The sequence below is a fragment of the Protopterus annectens genome, chromosome 5.part0 (genome assembly GCF_019279795.1).
Source record: "Protopterus annectens isolate FY-2018-M chromosome 5.part0, PAN1.0, whole genome shotgun sequence".
NCBI lineage: Eukaryota > Metazoa > Chordata > Ceratodontiformes > Protopteridae > Protopterus > Protopterus annectens.
This window is the reverse complement of record NC_056735.1, coordinates 1,248,287,056-1,248,293,055: the sequence shown is the minus strand read 5'-3', so window position 1 is coordinate 1,248,293,055 and position 6,000 is coordinate 1,248,287,056. Positions and strand designations below refer to the sequence as shown.

The following is a 6,000-nucleotide window of genomic DNA, read 5'->3' as shown; positions in this document are numbered from 1 at the left end:
CCATGTATTCTGCATAGTTTAAAAATCTAAAAAAAAAACTAGGGATGTTAAAGAACACTCCACACTAGTCTCAATCCCAATAATTTATTGTAAGTGCTTTTGTTCACTCAAATGTAATGAACTTCTTCAGACAAACTTAATTCCACAACAGATACTTTAAATAATCTCCTCCATTAAATTACATCACATACACATCACCAACTTAGAAGTACCAACAAATTCAGTTATTCACTTAAAATTAAATCCAGTCACTTTTAAAATATATGTAATATTAATGCAAATAAATATACAGCTCGATTCTTATTATAACCCCCCCTTTACTAAACACCTTTAGGATTTTAGCTAATGTTGAAAGCTTTAAGATTTATAATTTTTCAACTCAAGTGGATTCAGAATTAGTAGAGACACTAGCAAAAGGATTTTCATTATTTTAACTAATAATTTCATATTTAATAAGTAATACTTTTTGCAAAAGAGTGGTGTGGCAATGGGGTCCCCTTGTGGTGCTGGTTTTGCCAATCTTGTGGTGGCATATTGAGAGAGAATTTTTATTTAAGAACAAGAATGTCTCTGATCAGATATACTGGTTTACTAGATTTTTATTTTATTTTTATTTTACATTTGTTGACAGGGAAAAAAATCCGACTGGATACATGTCCGTTTTCAGCGGAGGCCCGGGGAGAAAAGCTCCACATATACGTTGGTTTACATTCAGGAGAGTAAGATATCACATTGGAATACAATTGGATCAGCTCCAATATGGAGAGGAGCAAGATCAGATAATGAAGTAGTACACTGGTTATACTATGTACAAACAGAAAAAAAGGAGATTAACAATACACTTGCTTATATAAACACGAGAGGAACACAAAAATCAAGTCATTAAGTCAGCAATTGAAGAAGCAATGCAGAAAGTTAACATTATTTGATTGGCCATTTAGAGAAGTAAAGGAGAGAAGGATTCTTGGGTGAAGACAGGAGGAGATAGAGTACTTAGTGAAGAAGGTAGTGAGGAAAGAAATTTTGAGATGGCTATATGGGGGGGGGGGTTTAATCTGGATGTGGGGTAGGGAGGAGAGAAGTTTTTAAGACAGTTTATATAGAAGGGGGTTTAGTCTGGATGTGAACATTGGCATAGCCAGTGTGACTTGAAATATAGGAATAGACTTTTTTTAAAGTTATGTAAGGAGGTGATGGTGGTGTTACTAGAGGGAAGGGTGTTCCATATTTTGGCAGTGACATTAGTGAATATAGCATCCCCACCTGAGTTATTGGATTTTACTTTTTGGATAAGTGGTAAGTTGGAGGAGCGTAGCCTGTTTAGATTAGTATATGGTATAATTAGGTTATTGAGTGCTGGAGTTTTATCCGGATATTTCAGTATTTTAAATGCTTCGATAAGTTGGGATTGTTGTAAGAGGTTTGGAAGTTCTATCCATCCTAGGTGTTTTAGGTTTTGACAGTGGTGGGTTCTATATGGCAAACCCGTAGCAAATCTGGCAATGTGATTATAAGAACATGAGAGTTTAGATACCTGGATGATACATTTTTGATTTGGAAGGGAGGTATAGAAACAGTTAAAAGCTTTTTGGATAGTATGAACAGTACAACTTCCTTCCTACAGTTTACATCTCAATTTGATAGGGATGTAACTTCTTTTTGGATATCCAGTTATCTAAGGATAGGATGAATAATGGATATCTTGGGAAAATATTTAGGAAAACAACATACTTGAATACGTTTTTACATTTTGAAATTTCCCACCCATTTCACCAAAAGAAAGCTGTGGTGAAGGGACAACTAGTTAGGCAGTTAGGATGACCTCATTGGATGAAGAATTTGAGGCTGAATGTTACACCCTTAAAATTTTTTCTTAGATGGGGGTATCCACCTGAAATGATTGAGGAGTTAACATATGAAATTAATAGAAAAAGGTCTGCCATTTTAGACCAATCTTGAACAAGGGGATTCCATGTGGGGATCAGTCACAAATAATAGTTGACTTGACAGATAAAAAAACAATACAATGTTAGTTTTATCACCCCCTTTTCTAGTGATTCTGGTGTGTTGAAAAGTATTTTAACAAAAAATTGGGCATTAATAAGGGAGGATATATCCATTAGATCCAAGATGGGGACGAGCCAAGAGTGATTTTTAGAAAGGGGTGTAATATTAAAGGGTTACTTGAGAGAACTATGGCACCCTTAATTCATAATTCAGGTATGGCCAAATGTGGGCAGTGCCTGTATTGCAGATTTATTCAAGTTATGGATTCCTTTGAAATTCATAATAGGACTTACAAACTTAAAGGAAAGTACAGCTGCAATTCTAAGGGAGTAATATATTTAGTCAAGTGCCAATTATGTATTAGTTTTTATATAGGAAAAACTGAGCGCCACTTAAGACCGCGTATATATGAACATCAGTATAACAATAGTAAACAAAGTGTAACTAATGCCCTGGCAAAACACATTATAGAATACCCAGGCCACTATTTTCGATACTTGGTGATCGAACAAATAGAAAAAAACATTAGGGGTAGTCCATTGATACTTAGGGGTGGTCCATTGGTACTAAAATTTGAGGAAAGGGAACTCCTTTGGTAGTTGAGGTTAATTGATTGTTCATACCCTGGACCGAATGATTATTAAGTTGTATATTAAAACTAAAATCACTTGAAAGATTGTAAATAAAAATGTGTGTGTGTGTATATATGTGTGTGTGTGTATATATATATATATATATATATATATATGTATGTGTGTGTATATATATATATATATATATATATATATATATATATATATATATATATATATATATATATATATATATATATATATATATATATATATCTACATACACACACACAGGTGTGTAAAAAAAAGTGGGGGGTTATAATAAGAATTGAGCTATGTATTTGCACTATTCAATTATATTACGTGTGTGTGTGTGTGTATATACATATATGGAATTTTTTTTAAGTGATTTGCTTTAATTTTAAGTGAATAGCTGAATTTGTGGGTAATGTGTATGTGTTGTCATTTAATGGAGGGGATTTTTTAAAGCATCTGTTGTGGAATTAAGTTTGTCTGAAAAAGTTCTTTACATATGAGTGAACAAAAGTGCTTACAATAAATAATTGGGATTGAGACTATTGCGGAGTGTTTTCCTTTCACATCCCTGTTTGTTTTTTAGTCGTTTGGTGGTCAATTTTAATTTAAGTAGTTTGAAAATCTCTTAACATAACTTTTTTTTTTTTAGGAATGAGGCTTCAGCGTGATTCATGGTATTAAGACAGTTGTGACCCACCAACAAACTGTAAGTAGAAAAGTACAGTTAAAGAATAATAAGAAAAGTGGAGCAGAATGTTAATTGTGGAAAGAAATAGGCAGACAAATTGACAAGCTTATCTTTCTTTTGAGTAATTATTTTTAGATTGTTATTTATATTGTTATTAGAGTAAAATTTGGCTATAATGTGATGTTGTAATGAGTTGTTAAAGTAAACATTGGGATGGAGTATTCTGGTAACACAATGTCCAGGATATTAACACCTTTATTGAATTATCATTTACATCATTCAAGCCTATAGTGGCTTTCTTGTATTTTTCCATGGAACGCCCATATCTCCTTATGGCAATCACATTTTTTGTCTGCTTTCCTTAACTGAGTCGCAAATTAATAATAGGCAGTATTAGAAAGTGCAATTTATAATTAACAAAAATGGTACTGAAATTGTTAATCTCTGATGTTCTGCAGGAGAGAAGTTACTGACATATTTCCCCTTATTCATATTTTCATATTTGCATTCGTATTGCAGTAAGTGAGTGACCTACTTCATCTGATAATTTTCATTCAGTCCTCAACTAATAGATTCGAATCAGATCCCTCAGATCTGACTCGGCCATTGAAAAACCTGTGGCAACTTTATCCACAATGTATCAACCCTATTTACCTTAGATTTCATTTGCTGCTTGGCAGTGAAAGATGTGGTTAAGATGTGGTTACTGAATCCTCTCGAGCCAAGTGTAATTTTGTCAAAAAGCTTTTTCTTCTAAACTGTAAAATAGTTAAATCTTATCTTCTTTATCCAGCATGTATTAGGTAATTTTAACTCATTTTTCTTACATTTTCATACTGAAAATAACATTGTCAACATTCCAGTCCATTTTTCTACACTAAACGTAATATAAATTGATAATTTCTCGCTTCTCTCTCTCCTTTTTTCTAGCCACTGCTGCTGTTTTTTTTAAAAAAAAAAAAAAAAAAAAAACGCATTTTTCTTTAGTTGCTATAACTGTCGCTTTAAACTTCTGTCTTTTGGTGTGGTTTATGACCGTCTTTATGTTGGTGTTTTGTGTAATGGCTGAAAAAGAGGCCATGCGGGGTTTAAGTACCTTAAATGTGGGCATAAAATTCCATTCTCAGATGCTCAAACATTGTGTGTGTACTGTCTAGGTCCCCTTCATTTATATTGCCACAGATTTAATCCGAGAGCACTAACAGAGAGAACAAATTGATTCTTAAAGGCATGCTGCCTACCTCGTTTGAGGAAGCCTTAGGAGGAGTATCTGTAGTTTCTCCTACAAAGAAAAAAAAAAGTCGGTCACCCTCTCAAAGTCCTTCCTGCTCATCTGCAAGGGCTTTGGAGTAGGCTAGGAAGAGACCAGTATTCTGGACTATCTGAACATAAAAGAAAAAAAGCAAAAGCTTTGGATCTGACTTCATCCTCTGATCTGAAACGTAAAGAAAAATCTTCCTCAGATTGGACCTCGGCATTGGATCGTAAACCAGAGAGAATTGAATTTTTGCATCAAACAAAAAGTTCCACTTCGGTACATGCACCTTTCTTCTCCACAGGGACAGCTGGTACCGAAACCCCAGCCTTCCCAGCAGAGTATCCCCATTTCTTCTGATAAGCTCCCCAGAACATCCCACTGAGCAGGTCACTAAGAAGAAAACATGCAAGATGAAGCACTTAGATTGCCCAGGATCTGTAACGGAAGATACAGATTTTGATCAAGGTGAAGTGTCCCCACGGTAATCTCCTGCTGATGTATCATTTAGAGACATCCTAGAAATCTTGAAACAGAGAGGTGGATGGAAGTCCAGCAATCCTTATGAAGAATCTGTACTTCTGGAGGTGTTGGTTGTGTGCCCATTTACATTGAGTTGATCTCTTGGCGGCATGGAAGGATCGGAACCCCACTGAGTCAATTCCTCAGGGACTTGTCAAAATGATGACTGTACCAGAGGACAAGCAGTTTTTGGCTAAAGGGGTGCCTGTTGATGCCATGGTCATGGCTGCGGCTGCGGCCATTAAGAAGGAACTAGCTGAAGAGTTCCACTGTCCATCCACCCCCAACAAGGAGTCTAGGGTGATGAATAGGTTTGGGAAGCATGTCGCCTTTGGAGTTTGACAGAGGACACCAATCTTGATGAGGGAGAAGGGACCCCCTTGATCTCCATCCAATGATATCTGCCTCTTGCAGGGCCGCTGTTACAGGTTCTGTTATTAGAAGGCATGCTTGGTTAAAGGAACAGAATCTGCCTGATCATGTTAACGCAAAATTATTAGATGCACCATTACAGCATGATACTTTGCTTGGTACTAAAGCAGAAGAGGTGTTGAAAAAAATGGAGGATAAAGCAAAATCCATGCAGACAGTCAAGGATTTCTTACAGGTACAGCCACCCAGGTTTAGCAGGAACTGGCCTTCTAAAAATTGGTCCTTTCCAGTGTCAGACAGACCACAGAGAGGCAGATACATGCGTCCCAGAGGCAGATCTCAGCCCCAAGGCTCATACAGGCCTAAACAGTGGGGTGCTGCTACCTCCAAAAGCGAATAAGAAAAATCACAACCTTACAGGAAACGGTCCCAATGACGTTCCTCTACCAGATCCAGGCATTTTTCTTTTGGCAGCCCCCTTAGGGGGAAAACTAGCACTTTTTTCATCAAATTGGCAAATGGTTACCCAAGACAAATGAGTCCTGAAC

General features: G+C 36.1%; 1 protein-coding gene across 4 annotated transcripts in view; it reads left to right on the top strand.

The window, feature by feature from the left end:
- Window positions 1-6,000, top strand: part of BBX (BBX high mobility group box domain containing) — a 2,705,004-nt gene that overhangs the window by 30,578 nt on the left and 2,668,426 nt on the right. For all 4 annotated transcript variants that reach the window (XM_044071093.1, XM_044071095.1, XM_044071094.1 and 1 more), the window contains one exon: window positions 3,265-3,321. The gene's annotated coding sequence lies outside the window, so the exon portion shown is untranslated. The remainder of the gene's footprint in view (window positions 1-3,264; window positions 3,322-6,000) is intronic.